Source organism: Falco punctatus (genome assembly GCF_963210335.1).
Source record: "Falco punctatus genome assembly, chromosome: Z".
In the NCBI taxonomy this organism is placed as follows: domain Eukaryota; kingdom Metazoa; phylum Chordata; class Aves; order Falconiformes; family Falconidae; genus Falco; species Falco punctatus.
The window spans coordinates 49,601,338-49,620,554 of record NC_137586.1 but is presented as its reverse complement, the minus strand read 5'-3'; positions in this window follow the sequence as shown (position 1 = coordinate 49,620,554).

The following is a 19,217-nucleotide window of genomic DNA, read 5'->3' as shown; positions in this document are numbered from 1 at the left end:
GAGAGAAACCACGATATACTTTATCAATATAAAAAAATGAGTTACCAAAGTTCAACGTGACATAAATGTGGCAGTGTTTAACAAGATTCAGTGGCAAGGTATACTTGATTATTTACTGCAGACAGGGCAGGGTCAGACAAAACTGTCAGGGAGACCTTTCTATAGAGTCATGAGTTTCAGTAAGGACCTCCTTGATTCCTAAACTTCTTCTCAGAGAGGAATCTAGCTGTTCTGTCTCCTAGTCCCAGACTTTGTCAACAGTTTATGTCTAAAGGATTATAAATACACAATCAATCCTTTGTATTGCTTTTTTAATATTTCAAAGTTTGCTATTAGTCACCAAGAATCTGTTGCGCCAAGAAATCTCTCAACCTTGAGGAGTAACTGCTTCAGACCTATATGGGAACATGCCAGATCCCACCTGACTTCAGCTCTGTGCAAGTAAAAGCTGAGGTCAGACTTGTGATGTTAAAAGCACCGCTGTGCCCATTGGGGTTGCTATGTGTCACCCAGGAAATCAGCTGCCTGGACAGATGGCTCTCAGACTATTGCTTTAGAAATCAAATTATGGATTACAAACATCACTGACATCACTGACAAGAGACAGTCTTTTCTGTCCATTGTGACTTCTACATAATAGCAGGACTCTAAGGTGTCCTCTTCTTTGCTCACAACCTCTGCGGACTAACAGTAGGCGTGGGGTTTTGCTCATATTACATCTTACACATGTTTTGCTTCTTAATGAGATGCTCTGGGGAGCAATCTGAATTGCTACACCATTGATCCCTAAAGGGCTTTATCCTTACACTTCCAGTGCAGTGAGCCAGGCCATCTTCCCAGGGGCTTCTGAGTTCAGCTGACCCTCAAACAAGCACTTCTTCCATGAAACAGACAGGGTAGGACCCCAGATCTCCACACTCTTTTGCTACAAGGTGCTGCTAGATTTGTGGCATAAGTCAGTCTGCCCCACACAGATTGGCCAAAAGCAGACAATTTGGAGCAGCACAAGTATCAGATGCATTTTGCCAAGGCCCCAGGGGACAGGCATTATCTATTTATCTATTACTGTGCAGCTTATCATAGGGTGCGTCTGGAGTCATCTTCAGGGTATGGATATAAACAAGGTGATTTTCTGCTGAGCTGGTCCTTTGGGAGCAACTTAACAAACCAGCATGAATATAGATGTTAATGCTGCAAAATGCAAAATTTTCAGCATCCCTTAAGCACTGCAGCCCATTAGCAACCTCAACACCCAACAGACCTCACAGTTCCTTTATTTTTATGTAATTTAAATTACGTGTGTTTAAGTAGATGGTTATTACTAGTAGCCAATGACATTGAACAGATGAGAAGCATTATGTAAAGCCCATCAAAGCCTGGAAAGGGGATAGTAAAGAGGGAGTAAACATGTAGTAGAAGAATGATTACCATTGTTTTCTGTCTCCTGTACAGTTTATATTACCAAGAGTAGTCACATAAAATATGAATAGCTTTAGCTTTTTTATACTGGGACATGCATGCCTCTGGAGATCTTCTGCCTGACCCTGCCCTCCCTTCTCCAGCAACATCCTCCACCAATACTTCAATATTCCATTTTAATTTGACTACTTCATGAAAAATATATCAGAAATCTAAGGCTGGGAAGAATTTTGGAAGTGTTTGCATTTATGGATTGGCAGCTTTCCAAGAGTGCCTGGAAGCACACTTACTGGAGGAGGAGAGAAGAAAAAGTAAAATGAGGAGAAAGAAAACAAGCACTCTCACTTTCATCCTACAATGCCGTCTGCAGTACATCTGCTTGCTTATCAGAAGCAAGCTTGCAAAGCAAGGGAAGTGCACATTAAGAAAATCTTGCCCAAATAACAACTCGGATCTGATTTCAAGTTTCAGCTTTCATATGCAGGGAAATGGACAGATAGTAGTATTACAAAGTGAAAGGCACACACAATCATTTGCAATTTGGAGACACTTGCAATCCACAGGATTGTAGCAGGATAGACAGAGTTCTTAAAAGACAATAAAACAACAAACATTCATTTAGTTACAAATCTCCTAATATCATTTGCTTTAATAAGACCATGGCAATGTATATGCAGTAATGCATTTCCTACCAATAATTTTCCCAAAGAGGAAGTAACATAATCCCCTTGAAGAAGGCAGAAACATGGGAGGAGTTTCTGTCAGGTGCAGGAGTTGTTCTAAGTCCTTGGCTTTGCAAGTGTAAAATACAATCCCGAGGACAACACTGAGCTCCTTTGCCCTGAACTTTTCCATTCTTCTTGAAGGAATACTGATACTTATGTATGTCTTAAAGAATTGCTGTAGTCTTCTTAGCATTTGACATACACCACTAAATCTCCTGAAAGGAGGCAAGATGCTAGAACAAAAATATTAGAAATGTTTACTCATTGCATATCAGAAAATATTGATGCTACACATTGTATTATTCTAGCAGTCCATTTAAAACTGTTCTATAATGAACTCAGAGAGGTTCTCTGGTTTTTGGGACTAGTTCATGAGGTTTCATCCTTTAAAACTATCATTTGGATGTGGGATTCTCATACTCTTGAAAATACATACAATTTTTCCTCATTTGAATCTAAGGCCTCAGCTGGAAAATCCAGTGTGAATCTGATGTGCTCTGGAGCACTTCAGTGTTTAAGGCACCACTAAGGCAGAGCAAAAGAGGACTACAACATATTATGATCTTACTGCAATAGCACAAGAGACAGACAGAAATAAGAAAAAAACAGGGTTTCTGCACTTATATGATGTCAAATTACTGATTTCTCCTCAGTAAGTAGAAAAACAGCCTTCAAAACCAGGAGAATCATGCAAGCCATGTCAGCATCACACTGTGGAGTGAAGCATAGATGACAGAGTGAATGAAAACCACACAGGCTTCAGAAGCCAGTGCAGGTTAGTGGCGGTAGCATAATTTTTTCCTTAAGCTGCAAGACCCATTAGCTTGGCCACAATGTCATGCTAACACAGATGAATAGGAACAAGGTTTTACACCCAAGACATTATACGCTTTTAGGAACAAGGCACTGCATCCAAACAGTGTTGTGCTGCACTTCGTGATCTTTATGTGCACTTGAGATATTTATGCCTTCATACCCAACAAAGGAATTTGCTGCTGCAGAAAAAAGCAGGCTTCACATAGTGCATCAGATGTTTTTATTATTAAATGTTGTGATGGAATGGATGTAGCAGCATCTCACAAAGGTGAAGATGTACATTACCCCTGGGAAAAAAAAAGGCCTAATTTTCTAGCTCCATCCAAGTTTTCTTCTCGTGTGGATTCAGTAAAAAGACCCTGTTGAAAAGGAAAGACAAAGAAATCATTGTGGGAAATAAGTTAAAAATTTAAAGTGAGCTGTAGGGGCAGTCAGCTACCTGCTGAGCCACACTTGGAAAGTTTTCATCTGGGATCAAAAAGAAAAATCAGTACTCAGCCAGGCTTCTTTTACAAACAGCACTGTGATCCACTCAGCATACTTATTGTAAAAAAAATCCTAACAGCAACAAGAAGCCCAGCTCCCAGATAGAAATGTAAGTGGTATCAAGCAGAGGAGGTTCTAACAGCGTCCACGAAATGGGGGGCTTTGTTCAGAGATGGTTTAGCAAATGGATGCTTTCTTAGGAAGTGTAGGAAGGAACATTCCCTTGTGCCTGCTGTAGTGCATCTGTGGTAAACAGGACATCGATGTAGGTATAACGTGCTCTCTGCAGCACTATAGCTTCCTGTCCTTAACGTCTTAGGTGCAATTTAACCCAAGAAAAATAAATGACAATGTAGAATATATGTGTATGTATGTATATAAGTATGTGCATATATATATACATATATATTTATAGAGTCATGTATATATATGTATATGTTATGTACATGTGTATTTTTAAAGATTTCATATATGAATGCAATTCTGGACATAGAAAACTCCAGATGTCCTGTAGGCATGCATGTGGGTTGTAAGTCTTCATAGGAACATAGTGTTATTCAGCTGGTAGAATGTTAGAATTTCAAGTCTGTGGATCTGTATATAAAAATATATGCAAGTTTAAAAAATATCTCAGTGTCCTCTCTTATTTTTTTTTTGTTATAAATGTGTTTTGGATGTAAAATGTTTGCATAGACAACAGAAATAGATTATCATACACGTGTGACTCTGCTCATATTCTAGATTCAGCTTTTCAGAGCTCTAAGAAACTTCACAGAGTTGTAATTTTTTTATTATTATTATTCAAATGTGAAAGAAATAGTTCCCATTTCTTGGATAACAGGATAAAATTTCAAAAAACCCCTATCACTTATGGGTGCCAAGAAGATACATGATACAGTCCTGAAGAAGCAATGGACTTTCAATATGCAAAAATGTTGGTTTCTGTTATGACATTGCTTTGCAGAGCTAGAATGACAAATTTTGAAAAGACAAATCTGTTTTGCCAGAAATCAGAAATACATTATGGAACAACCTGCAGGCTTTTTAGAGGACATTCTGAGCTCTCTTCTTCAAAGTACCTATGTAGGACCCAAAGAATCTGGTTTTAAAGTCACAGAAATGGAAAATACTCCCATTATTACTTCACGTTAGTGTAGAACTGCCATAAGGAAACCCCTACTTCTGCTATAGGATGTGCAATGCATATAGAAAAGCACCAGGTAGTCTGTAGATTTCTGCGGTTGACCAGAAAGACATGATACAGTTTGTTTCAGTATTCATTCATATGGCACACCTTAGAGCTGAAAGACGGGAATTTGAACCAGATCTGGGTTTGAACCTAACCTGTCACAGAGCTGAGGCTCACCTCTGGTCAGAGCAGAGCGTGGGTGCCCTCAGTATTTCCATAGCCGCTCTCATTGCTGCAGTGGTAAATGGACAGCTCGCTGCCGAGAGGCCAGTAGCCTCCAGTGGAGCACTGGGTGATTTTGAGCACAAGGAATGTCAACCACTCAGCTCCTCAGCGTGGCTGCTATGTGTGCTTACAAACAACATGGACTAAGACACCACAGGAAATTTATATGTGTATTATTTCAATTCCATGTACCTGTATATCTGACAGGAGCTTAAATGAAACAACACTATTTGTATCATTATATTATTGGGTGTCCTGGTGGATGAGACTTGAAAATAGGCCAGCAGTGTGCCCTTGTGGCAAAGGTGGCTAACGGTATCCTTTGCTGCGCCAGGAGGAGTGTGGCCAGCAGATCAAGGGAGGTGGTTCAGCACTGGTGAGACCACATTTGGAGCACTGTGCCCAGTTCTGGGCTCCTCAGTACAAGGGAGGGGGAGCTACTGGAAAGAACCTAGCGAACACTCACTAAGGTGGTGAGGGGACTGGAGCATCTCTCCAATGAGGAAAGGCTGAGAGAGCTGGGACAGTTCAGACTGGAGAAGAGAAAGCTTGCAGGGAATCTCATCATACCATACACACACTTGAAGGGAGGGTGTTAAGAAGATGGAGCCACGCTCCTTCCAGCAGTTCTCAGCGGCAGGACCAGAGGTAGTGGGTGCAAACTGAAACGTGGGAGGTTCCTCCTGAATATCAGGAAACACTGTGAGGGTGACTCAGCATGGGAACAGGCTGCCCGGAGTGGTGGTAGAGTCCCCATCCTTGGAGATCTTCAAAAGCCATCTGGACATGGTCTTCAGCAGCATGTTTTAAGTCTCCCTGCTGGACCAGGGCAGGTGAACCAGATGACCTGCAGAGGTCCCTTCCAACATCAATGACACTGTGATTCTGTGATTCTGTATTTTGTTCTGGCAAAATAGCAAAAGTAATTAACCCTATGAAAAAATTCAATTAAGAAGAAAACTCAGAGGTAAATTTTAGGATTATTAAAAATATCAACAGAGTTATGAGTGTTATCCAGTACATTGACCGGAAGAAGTGTACAATGGCTATACAATTTTACCAGAAATTAGATACGAATTGGTAAGAAGACCATATAGTGACTTTCAGGTTCTATTTCTCATACTATTTAAGAGAAAAAAAATAAAACTAATACGTGGCATGAAGCTGAGCAGGAAAGACTGCTCTCTCTGCACTATCATGCTATATGTTCTGTATCATCTTTCTGGGCTGTTTTCACAGATCTCGGATAGATAAGTTCATGCATTGTCTAATGACCTACCAAAACACTTAGAACCCAAAACACATAAAGATTTCTGGTAAGAAAGATACTGCATAAGAAAGGATCTGTATTTCTTCACTTGCACAGTTGTATGCTACTGAACACTAGTTCCCTTAATAGGATGACTGTGTTAATACAGTTTTTAGTGGTTAAGGAAACACCTTCAGGACAAATTATTTCATGTAATGGAATTAATAAGAGTCTCAGCACACACAGGAGCCAGAATATCCATGAATCTCTACTTGTTTATTGCAATACATATACAAATGGTCTGGGTCAAAAATCTCAAGACAATGTAATTATCTACCAACCTACAAGAGGCAGAAACTTAGCCAAAATGTAAGAGATCTGAAGGAAACTGGAATTTGTTATTTCCTTTCTAATAATTCAGTATTCTCAGATATCTTTCCTGCCTGTATGTACCATACTACCTTATAAAAATAAAATTATAAATTAACAAAATCAACCTCTGCCTTTTTAATCTGTCCCTTAGGATAAGAACACAGGCTGCTTTGGACAATAGGGTCATAATTCAATTGGAGTCTTCAAACATTTTCTGTAATAAAAATACAAGTAAAATTCTGATCGCAAGAGGCTGAATTCCAGCTCTGGGTAGATAAGTCTGGATATCTCCAAAATAGCATCTGCCGGAATACTACAAGATGCCTAGATTATAGCACCACCAGTAAGAATCTGTGAAAGAAAATCAGGAAGCTGTAAAGATTATATATGAGAAAGGGGAAAAAGAAAATGTGGAAATAAAACTCAAGTAAATTGAAAAAAAAGAAAAGTTATTTATAAAGTAATGGCCTCCAATTGCTAAGGAAACACAAAATTAGGACACTCTCACTGTGCATTATCTAATGCCTATTTTTATTCCTGAAAGGAGGGCTGATACTGGAAAGAAAAACAGGCTCTGCAAACCAAACACTTCAACTAGTTCTCCTGCATTCTGTACTCACTTTTGATAGAGTAGATGCAGGACAGCAGCCCATAATCTTAATTCGCATCAAATACCAGAAGGTATTCTACCTGACTTTCAAAGCTGCTCTCACACAGTGCACGGCATCTGTTCAGTATTAACAAACAAAGCAATGAAGTGCCTCCCACCAACGTAAACAAAGGGTCTGGTTCTTCTGTTCAGGTCAGTGCTGGAGCCAGATCAGTTCACTGGCTGACACCGTGACAACTAAGGATAGATCCTGGCATAAAGCAGTCAAATATAAAGCTATGCCTACTTTTTACAGTCATGGTTTAACCCCAGCCACCAGCTAAGTACCACACAGCTGCTCACTCAGTCCCCCCCTCTGCCCCCTGCAGTGTGATGGGGAGGAGAATTAGAAAATGGTAAAAGTAGTGGGTGAGATAAGAAAAATTTAATAATTGAAATAAAGTAAAAAATAATAACAACAACAACAATTCTAATGGAAAGGGGGGAGAAAGAAAAAGAATGAAACCCAAGAATGCCCAAAACACCAAGTGATGCCCAATACATTTGCTCACCACCCGCTGACTGATGCCCAGCCAGTTCCTGGGCAGCGATCAGCCCCTCCCAGTCAGCTCCCCCGGGTTTATATACTGAGCATGACATTCTATGGTATGGAACATCCCTCTGGCTAGTTCAGGTCAGCTGTCCCGGCTCTGCTCCCTCCCGGCTGCTGGTGCACCTGCTCACTGGCAGAGCACAGGAAACAATACAGCCCTTGATTTAGATCAGGGGTCCTCAAACTATGGCCCGCGGGCTGGATACGGCCCTCCAGGGTCCTCAATCTGGCCCCCGGTATTTACAGGCACACACACACACGGCCAGGGGTTGGGGGGGAAACCAAACAGCCGCAGATGGCTGCCTGCCACTGCATCCACGCCGGCCCCCTGGTTAAAAGGTTTGAGAACCTCTGATTTAGAGTAAGCATGATTTAGCAACATCTAAAACATCAGTGTGTTATCAACTTTATTCTCATACTAAATCCAAAACACAGCACTGTACAAGCTACTAAGAGGAAAATTAAGTGTATCCCACCAAAACCAGGACATCTACTTGTGTTGCTTGTTTTCAGAGGTACTGAAGTCCTCATCTTGATTTACAGTAAAGAGGAAACCCACTGAAACCACAAACATCTGTGTGCATGCCTGTAAGTCCAACATGGCACAAACAAATGTAACCATATTTGGTAGTAAACGAGAGTAAAATCTAGAGGCTGAGAGCTCTGGGAGTGCATTACCACATAGTCCAGACAGTCTGCAGCTACTGCAAGTGCTACAGGCTGTCTGGTATCTGCTAAGGGCTGAAAAGGACTGGCTCTGTGACATATATTTCAAAAACAATACTGTATTACTGGACTATTTTTAAAGTAGTTTTATACTGTGAAGACAGGTCTAGGTCTGTTCCACGTTCTGTGTTGACTGCTACCAGCGTACATCCTAGAGGAAAAAGGAGTCCTAAAGGTAGCCATGATGCCCCAAGACAGGACAATTAAGGAAATTTCATAGAAAAATACTATCTTAGGAATATTCTTAACGCAGACAAGTTGCTAATGCAGGGAAGAAAAAAGTGAACTTCATAAATCTGCGAAAAATTAATTTACTTTTTTATCTTTGTATTGTCTGTCTTAGCACATGAGGTATGGACCAGTCATGACCAAAACTGAGAAAATGCCACACAATTTTCACACGAACACCCTGCAGAAACTCAGTACCACTTGGACACAAGGCTTTTAACACCAAAAGGATTTCAGCTGGGAAGTATTTAAAGCCCAAATCTTCAAAAACACTTACACCCTAACAGCCACTGCAATTAGCAGGATGATGATACAGGAAATAATTGTCCCTATCCTGCAGAATATCTGATCCTAGTAAGTGTCAGGTAGCACTTGTTTTCAGCAAAGATTTTAATGGCTAGGTCATGTTTCAGTTAAAAGACTTCAGACCTGAGCATTTCACAATCTTTAGCAGCAGGGATACAGTAAAACTTCTTTTAAAGTTGTATACATAATATAAAGAGGCATTCACAGAGAGGAAGAGAAGGAGAACTCTGCTGCTAAGTGGCCCCATGTTTCTACGAGTACATTAAATGGCTAAATTTACTGCAGAAGCTTAAGAGACATAGTGTTTACTATTCCTTAGCAGCTATGATAAAATTTTGTTGACGAACTTTCATTGTGCTCATCCATCCACAGTGCCTGGCTTCATTATTTCAAAGTCTCAGCCTTCCACTGTACACACAGGCAGCCCCATTAACCTCTGTGGGATGAGAACCCACATCAGACTAACTAGAGGTGGAAATGTCTGAAACACAGAGGTACAGGGGCTGAACAGAAAAACACAGTGAATTCTTGAATGAATCAAGTGTGCTGAGCTCTAAACCAACAAACTGCACTTCAGACAGGAAGCAGCCCCTCTCGGTGTGTGCCTGTGCTACCATAGCAGCAGACTCTGCTTTGCAGTATATGACTATTCTGCAAAGAACTCACTTATTTTGTCAGCTTCTCACAGTGCCTTTAGCAGCTCATCAGCCAACAGCTCTCTGGCGTACAACATCAGTGTATGTCTCAGCTTCCACTTCATTCATTCATTCACATGCATACAGTATTAAAGTGCATTGTGGTTCATATGTTAGTCCATGGACAAGTATTTTTACCAGACTTCTATCAACTGTGAGCCCTGCCCTTCTCCTGAAGGATTCACGTCCTTAGCATGTATTTCTGAGTACATGTCACTGAAGTTTCTCACTGCTGATTTGAGCACAGTGGAATGTCAGTATTTGGGCGGTCCCTTTGCCAACACAGAGTCCTTGTAATCCCTGGGTGGTCAACTCTGAGCCAGATTTCTCACCTGTGACCAAAATGCTGATTTTCTCCAGTGAAATGCATAACTCAGAACTTATATGAAAGGAAGCTGCTGGGAACAATTTTGCTCAAAGTTGAGGTCCTACAAAATGCTTTTTCCTAATACATAAATCTCCTAAGCATACATCAAGATTTTTCCCCGCTGTTTTTCTAAGTACATTTTGTCCATTTACAAACAACAGCAACACAAAAATTAAATTTCCCACAGCAGAGACAAACCCAGTACTGTTGCATTTCACTCACAGTGGAGGACTTAAAAAAAAAAAAAAAAAAAAAAAAAAAAACAAAAAAAACCAAAAAACCTAAACAAACAAACTAAACTCTAGCACTGGAAACAATGTACTGACCAGACTCACTTATTGGCCCGATCAAGAGGAAGATTCCTTTTTCCCAGTGCAGACGTTACCCTTTATGATGGCAGGAAGGATAGTCACATTCCCTAACTTCTCCACCAAATTGCATAAGCAATGACCCAACCAAAATACTAGCACTCCTGATTATGTGCTGGGTGCACACCCACACACCACCATGCCAATCACGTTCTCACTAGCTGTGGAGAAGCAACACACGTGTCCCTGTTTCATGGTGGGATGCTCACATAGCCCTCACCCCACAGCCAGCCAAATACCCTGCACCTCCTCGTGGCTACTTGGCAGGCTGCAGGTTGTGAAGATGTGGGTGGGAAAATGCAAAGCAAGAAAAATTACCCCTTGTAGAGAGGATCAGGCTAGGGAACATTCCAACCATCTGGACATACACAAGCCCATGGGACCTGATAGGATACACCAGTGGGTGCTGAGGGAACTGTCCGACACCACTGTGAGACTCCCTCAATCATCTTTGAAAGATCATGGCAGTTAGGGGGGCAAAGGTCATTCTTAAGGACTGAAAGAAAGCTGATGTTGTTCCTATCTACAAGAAGAGGAAGAAAGAGGATCCGGAGAACTACATGCTGGTCAGCCTCACCTTTACTCCTGGGAAGGTGATGGACAAAACAATCCAGACATATAAAGGACAAGAAGCATATCTGGAGTAGTCAGCATGGATTTATGAAGGGGAAATCATTCCTGAACAACCGATACACTTCTGTGATGAGGTCAGTGGCCTGGTGCATGACAGGAGAGCAGATGTTGTTTTATCTTAACTTCAGCAGGGCTTTCCAAACTGATTCCCACCACAGCCTCCTAGACAAACTGAGAAATACAGCCTAAGCAAGCGGACAGTGAGGTGGATTGAAAACTGGCAGAACTGCCAGGCTCAAGGGCTGTCAGTACTCTACACCAAGTGTTGCTACTGGGGCCAAATTGTTTAAACTTACCATTAATGATGGGAATGTGCACTCTCAGCAAGTTTGCAGGTCATACAAAACTGGGAGGAATAGTTAGTATACTAGATGTGTGCTGCCATTCAGAGGACTTCACAAGCTGGAGGAATGGGCAAACTGAAACTTCATGAAGTTCAACAATGGGAAATTCAAAAGTCCTGCCCCTCAGCAGGAGTACCTGCAGGAACCAGTACAGGTTGGAGGCTGGCCAGCTGGAAAGCACCTCTGCAGAGAAGGATCTTGGGGTCCTAGTGAACAAGCTGAACACAAGTCAGCAGTGCACCCTTATAGCAAAGGGCAGCAGCTTCCTGAGCTGCACTAAGAGAAGCTTTGCTACCAGGTCAAGCAAGAGATCCCTCCTCTCTTCTCCGAACTGGTGAGATCTGTAGTGCTGGGTCCAGTTCTGGGCACCCCAGTACAAGAGAGACACAGAAATACTGGAATAAGTCCAGTGCAGGGCCACAAAAGTGTTGAGGGTACTAGAATATTTTTTGTAGAAAGTGAGGCTGAGAGATCTGGGAATTTTTTAGCATGGAGAAGAGAAAGCTCAGGAGGATCTTGTAAATTTGTAAAAATACTTGACAGGAGGGTGTGAGGATGATAAAGCCAAACTCTTCCTATCAGTGCCCAGTGACAGGAAAAGAAGCAATGAGAACAACCTGAAATACAGGAAATTACACATAAATGTAAGAAAAAAACTTTTATGGTAAGGGTGGTCAAACACTGGCATAGGCTGCCCAGAGAGGGTGTGTCCACACGTCTTGAAGGTATTCAAAACTCAACTGGACATGGCCTGAGCAACCTGCCTCAATTGACCCTTTCCTTGTGCTGGAGGGTTGTAGCAGACAATCTTCAGAGGTGCCTTTCAATCTCAGTGACTCTGCATTTCTATTCTGTGCTTCTTACACCTGTTCAGGGTAGGACTCACAGGAATACACAAGCAGGTGACAGGAAAAGGGGTTGGAGCTGAGGAGAAAGAAAGTGGTAGGATAGACACTGCATTCCCAGTCTGATAATCCCTCATGAAAAAAAAATGTGTCAGGCTGGAGGCCCAGGAGTAGCAAAGGTTCTGCTAGACCAGAACTTCTTCACCTTTCTCTAAGCCCAGCTTTAAAGTGTCATGGTAAACAAAGATGAAAATATACAGTATTTTTATCTGGTTGAACAGTTCAAAGTTATTTTCACATGTGAATAAATATGTTCTTTTAAACTGCATAAAGGGTTCTGATTTTCTGCTTTCTTGACCATTACAAAGTCACTTTTACCATTCACAAAACTTACGAAAGTGGATCAAAAAAGCTGCCTGATCTAAGCAGTACATTTTATACATACTTTTCTCTAAAAGCTAAGCCCTTTCCCTTTTAAAAGCAAGAGCCCCTTACAGGAATTATGCAAGGATACAGAAGATGAAAATCAGTCCCAAGAATTACATGAATTGAGGTGTATTGTTTTTGAGAATTTCTGCAAATCCAACATTATGGTCAGATTTTACTTATTAATAATATGATACTAGTTGAGACTTTCCCATTGGTTTTATGCATAATTCTGTACAGGGCTAAAAAATATGGAAGGATTACTTTGAAAGGAGTGTTTGGTAAGGATTGGTGCACAGCAGAGCAGATCGGGGATGCAGTTCTGTATCTCTGAATTGTTCTGAGCATGAAAGGAGAGCTCAGGGTCTTCCAACTGAGATAAAATACTAAAAAGCTCAGAAAACCATTTCTTGTCAATGCTATGTAAGTTGCAGAGGTGTCTCTAATGTCATGCAGACTTCAGAAATAAAAGGCAGTTCACACAGATATGAGACAAGCGAAAAAACCTCAAAGGAAGAGATTTTTTGATCAGGCAACAGCCAGACCCTACTTCATTTTTACTCTATTTTTCTGTTTCTGAATGAGTGCATATTTTTGAGTGACCTTTCATAAATTTTAAGTGATACTCATTTCAAGTTATGCTGTAGGTACAGTTTGCTCAAGTGTCATAGTTTAAGGGATTCTTCACTGGCTTAACTTCACACACAGAAACAAACCCATTTTACATGTGCATAAAATTATGCAATATGTGAACATTCACAGGATAGTGCCTAAGTTGGTAGAAGGCTTCTTATAACAAAATTACTTTGATATCTCTCTTCAGTTCTAATGTGTTCTGTTACAGAACAAACTATTACATTTAGAAATCATAAAGTATTTCTGTGTAACAATCTACATTTTATACAACAAAAATGAAGCATGGTTTGGTAGTTCATTCTCATTATCTGAAATACCAGCTGGATGAAGGATGAAACTTTTCTGTTGTTAAGATGAACTTGATAACACATACATACACACAATTATTTACCAGAGAAAGCTTATTGAGACAGAACAAGAAACATATTCTGGAAAAAAACATGGTATTCGAGATACAACCAGCATCCCAGTACAGCACAGCTATTCACAATAAAAGAGATATTTACACAAACTCAGCTCAAGTACTAAAAGCAATATCCACCTCTACAGTACCTCCAACATATTTCTGTATCCCATCATGAAATCATAATTCCTTTTTGGAATGAACTGCAAGTCTCTATTTAATACACCAGGAGAATGTTCTGCAAATCTTACTTCCCACACCTGACATTGGGGCTACAGTTCAAACTCAAACCTCTTCCCACTTCCCTTGCCTTTACATAAGCAAGGAATGATTTAACCTTCTCTCACATTCATTGCTTTTCTATCTCACACTATTACATCACACACAAAATGTTCTTATATCTATAATACACAAACAAACAGAATTCAGAACATCTGTTCATGCAATAGCCGAGTCATACCAGAGACTTACACCTACCTAGCCCTTCATGAGTGCCTAGGAGCTTGCCTAGATTAGAGATAACAACTGCAGATCACAAAGTGCTATCATAGTTTTTATCTGCGGTCCTGAAGGACTCTGTTACCTTAGCTATTCACTTTGCAGATCATATGGACACATACACATGACTCCTGTCTATAGCAATGTTGGAGGACGGTATGATTAGTTGTTTTTCTGCTCTCTTTTATCCCTTCGGAGGCTGCTGCTAATTGACTTGCATGACAGAAATTTCCATACAGGTCCCAAAGTTGGAGAGTTATCCAGGATATATAGGCAGATTAGCCCTGTTTATGAATTCTGAAAACATGCCCATTAATATTTTTTCATCTTCTGTCACGTAAAAACTCAGATTAAAAATAGTTTTATTTTTAAATCGTAACATTATTTTTCTTTTTTTTAAAGTAAGTTGCACTTACATTCATATCTATCATTTACCTAAGCTGTAATCTGGAAGGAACACTGTAACTCTGCAAGATATGTTAACTAAAAATTAGAGTATTTAAGGTATGACATGTCCTCCCTAAGAGGCAAGAAAATGTAAAAGCAAACTGGGTATGCTATACACCAAATTACTTTGTTGCTATTTCCTGTAGTATAGACAATATCACCATCAGATGCAAGGAAATATAAATTGGAACAGAGATTGCCTCTGGCCTGAGAGGTCTCAAGGGTCTACACAACCCCTTAAATCATAATGACTGAAAGTATTAGAGACTCAGGTCCATGCATTTTGCTGTTTCAATACTTGTACAGGGATAATATTCTGTTCACTGAATGATGCACATTTCACAAAGAGTAAGCATTAAGTATTGGAGCATCCTGGTTAAAGTTTCTGTGATCTGTCCAAATGGTATTCTTAATACTTGTCCTGGACCCAGCATAATTTGCTTAGTCTGCTTCCTGTAACAACATGGGGAGATTTCAGCTGGAAAATGTTGCTGCTAATACTGTGAATTGATCTTTTCACTGGGTAGCAGAATTTGAGATAGAAAGTCTTTGTTTCATCTTTTATAGTAAAATACCTATTCAGTAATCAGGTGAGGTACTCCTAATTTCTTTCAAATCACTTCAAAAGATTATTAGGACCTAAAGCAATCACACTACAAGTGTGGCACAATCAGTGCCTCAGCATCTTAAAGTAGGTAAGAACCACTGGAAGAAGCCAAGGGCATGGTATGACAAAGGTACCTAGAAATTGTTGATTTCTATACCCTGTATTTCCAAGGGTGCTGGTAGTACATGCTCTTAAGAGCAAAAAGGGGAAACAAGATAGCAGAGTTCTTTATCCATTTTGGATATCCAACTGGGAAATTTGTGCAGGATGGAGGTTCATGTGAACAACCTGAACAGGAAGGACACGATGAAAGAATGCTGGATGCATGTGTGGGGGATGAGCCAGGTCATGGCTGCAGTTGGCATCCCTACGTGCAAGCATTGCCCCACTCCTGAGGCTGCTGCCACACTGCAGCAGTGGCAGAACAGTCCACACCTCAGCCTCTGAGCTATGCAGCCCGGTGCTCAGCGGGTTCATAGCAACTGAGATCAAAGCCAGCATCCTGTAACATGCTGTGTTATAAGTGCAGCACTTCCAAAGCTTACTTGTGTCATTCATCCATCTCTTTTCTGGAGGTGGTCAGAGGAGGGCAGGGAGATGGAATTTATCTGAAACTCCAACAATGGTTCAAATTGCTGTGATTCCAGATAGTGTCAAGGGCCACACACAAATACATATAGAGACGTTAAGGCATCATCAGCATGTACAAACCAACATCCTAAAAGAGTTCTGAAAAACAACCCCTCCATGTGCACAAAGCTATTTCAAGCATATTATTAAGGAAATGTCTGAGATGTCAGCCAGCTGACTGATAGTTAGATCAGAAAACCCTCCAGTTAGAATAGAAATGCTTATATCTAAAAAGGCTGAAAATTAGTAGGACTTGAGATGGGATGAAATACATACAGAAGGCTAAAACAGAAAAAAGACTAAACCTAAAGTGGCAGACATGGGCTTTTTGTTCTCCTTTATGCACTTAAATATAACAAGTCAATTACAGTCACGCTCACTTTGGGGTTGAAGTAATATAATGTGGCCTAATCCAATGGTGATTCTCAAACCTTACACATCATCCTGTTTAATCCCTCGAGAGCTGAATACTAGTTTTCCCACTCAGGAAAATGATTTTTGAGGTAGCTTGAATTTTCTAGTCTGACTACACACATGAAGCAGGCAATGGTATGAGTTAGAAATCCTTGGCAGTTTTTCATTGCAATGATGGCCCTGGCAATGTTTGCTACTGTTTCTTTTATTCTTCAAAGTGATTCAGAGAGATATGAGGAAATACTCACATCCTCATATGAACACAGAAATTGTGTCTTTTCGTAACCCCTAATACGTCCAGTCTGTGAATGACAAAGAACATGATAGACTGTGACTTTTGGCTGGAGGGAAGGATGTTTTTGAGGCTCAGTCCTTGCTCATTATCCACCAACTGAATCCACCTTCTGTAAGCTAGATTACTGAACACTGTCTTTCATGAACATAACATTTACGGTATTTCAATGTATGCTCAGGAAAAGGAATTTACATGCCCACACCAAAATCTGCTTTGATGCAGTTCTCTGCCAACTCTGCCTACATACAGGCTGCTGCTGCAACTGCACAGCTGTAGCATTTAGAGCTTCTGGCATAACATACCATAGAGCTAATATAGCCGCACCATTATTTTATTATGCATAACATCATCAATGCTCTATTAACTTTCAAATGTCCTAAATGGGCTCCTTAACACTAGTGTCACAAAACAATTTTCATCTGAGCCATTACTAAGTGCAGACACGCTTCAGGAATTTTTAAAAGAGGATGCCAACAATTTAAAAGAGCTGGTTCCTGTATTTGCTAAGTTGCAGCAGAGCTGCAAAATACCCTTAGGCACAGGCAAATAAAACTATTACAGACTGCTTCAATGCATTTCTTTAAGAACTAACTACCCCTTTGCCTACCTCAGCCAACTAGATTTTTGTCTTACATAGCACAACTAGCCAACATATGCTGCGCTTAGCCTCATTATCTGCTTCCTACATGCACAGCTAAATACAGAGGGCTCGGTTATAGCTGCTGCTGCAACCTCTACATTCATGAGGAGGATCAAGCTGGATGAGATCAGTCTCTGTCAGATCCAGGAGCTGGCTTTCACAACCTCTTCAGTGGCATCAGAAGCAGGAAGCCCAGTTGAGTTCTCAGCTGAACATTTGTCCAGATACTTGTTTTGAGATAATTTTGGGGTTTGTTTGGCCTTCATTCTTGGTTTGTCCAGGTTCACTTTCATATTGCTGAGAAGCCTGTAATCAGACCAGCAAGGTCAAAGCAGGATGGAACAGAGAACAGAATAACCACACAGCTGCAGCCCATCAAGTGAGCAAGGGCACACTGAGTGCCCTGAGTGCTGCTTGTGGAGGACAGAAGGGCAAAAGGCAGCCATGGCCTTTCCATCTTTCCTCTGTCATTCAATGCCTTTGTATTTTTCCCGAGCAGTTGCCCTTTGGTGCAGGTATTATTACTATCCGCATTTAGCAAGTAAGCATCCAGGACAGAAAACTGAGTAAGTATAAAGTTACTCATATGAGCAACGTCTACACCCCCAGCAGATTCAATGAAGGTATTCAGGCATTTAAGATATTAATGTGACTATTTGTCAAATGAAAATTAAATGGAAATTGGTTTGAAATTTGATGCAGCAGTGCCTCAGCATTTAGAGAAAAATTTAGAGAAAAAACAGCAAGAGTCAGTTAAGAAGTGCCAACACCTTCACGTTCCCAAATAAATACCTTTTAAACAGCTCTTTGCTCACAAAACATATGCTTAAAATGTATATAGATTTACAGTATCTTTGTATAGCCTTTAAAAAAATATTTTCTTTTGTTGTGCTTTAACCCTGTCCAGCAACCAAGCCCCACGCAGCCGCTCGCTCACTCCCTCTCACCCAGAGGGATGGGGAGAAGAATCAAAAAAGAATGTAAAACTTGAGGGTTCAGATAAAAACAATTTAATAGGTAAAGCTAAAGCTGCCCATGGAAGCAAAGCAACACAAGGAATTAATTCACTCTTTCCCATCGGCAGGCAGGTGCTCAGCCATTCCCAGGAAAGCCGGGCTCCATCACACGTAGCGGTTACTCAGGAAGACAAATGCCGTAATGCCAGATGTCCCCACCTTCCTTCTTTTTACCCCAGTTTATACACTGTGGAATACCCCTTTGGCTAGTTCAGGCCAGCTGTCCTGGCTGTGTCCCCTTCCACTGTCCTGTGCCCCTCCAGCCCTCTGGCTGGCAGGGCCTGAGAAACTGAAGAGTCCTTGTCTCAGTATAAACACTAGTCAGCTACAACCAGAACCATTCATGTGCTATTAACATTGTTCTCCCACCAAATCCAAAACACAGCATTGCACCAGCCAAGAACAAAACTAACTCTGTCCCAGCTGAAACCAGGACATCTCTTTACCAAACAAAACACAGCAGTTTGTTTTCTTGGTGTAATGTAATCCCACAGCAGAAAGAATACCTTGTCAAGGCTAATACATTCATGATCACTTTATTCATAAATCTGAAAGGAATATTCTGCCTAAAATCAAGATTCAGACCAGCACAAGGCTGCCAGCTGTACAGATAATTAATTACAGGCTGTGCAAAAATTGCACAAGGTAGCTGTCAGAGGAATTACACCAGCGGGAATGCACATGGGCAGACATTTCTGTTAGGGCTTTCACTACTTGAGTATTTTTTCTACAGAGTAAGTTCTTACTGCAACACTCCTGGCATAACAAAGGAAAATCTGCTAGCTCTTATCCTAGTAAATTCTTCTCCAACCTGCTATTACCATTACACTATTCTTTTATGCTCCTGTAATGTTTTTAAATTCCAAAACACTTCAAAATGTTAATACAAACTCTGCCCAAGGAAAAATCATGTATGCCCAAAATATTTTGGGACAAACCTAGAAATGAATACCACCAAAAGCTGGCAAAAATAAAGAAGGAAGAGTAAAATTCTCCAAACAAGTAAGAAA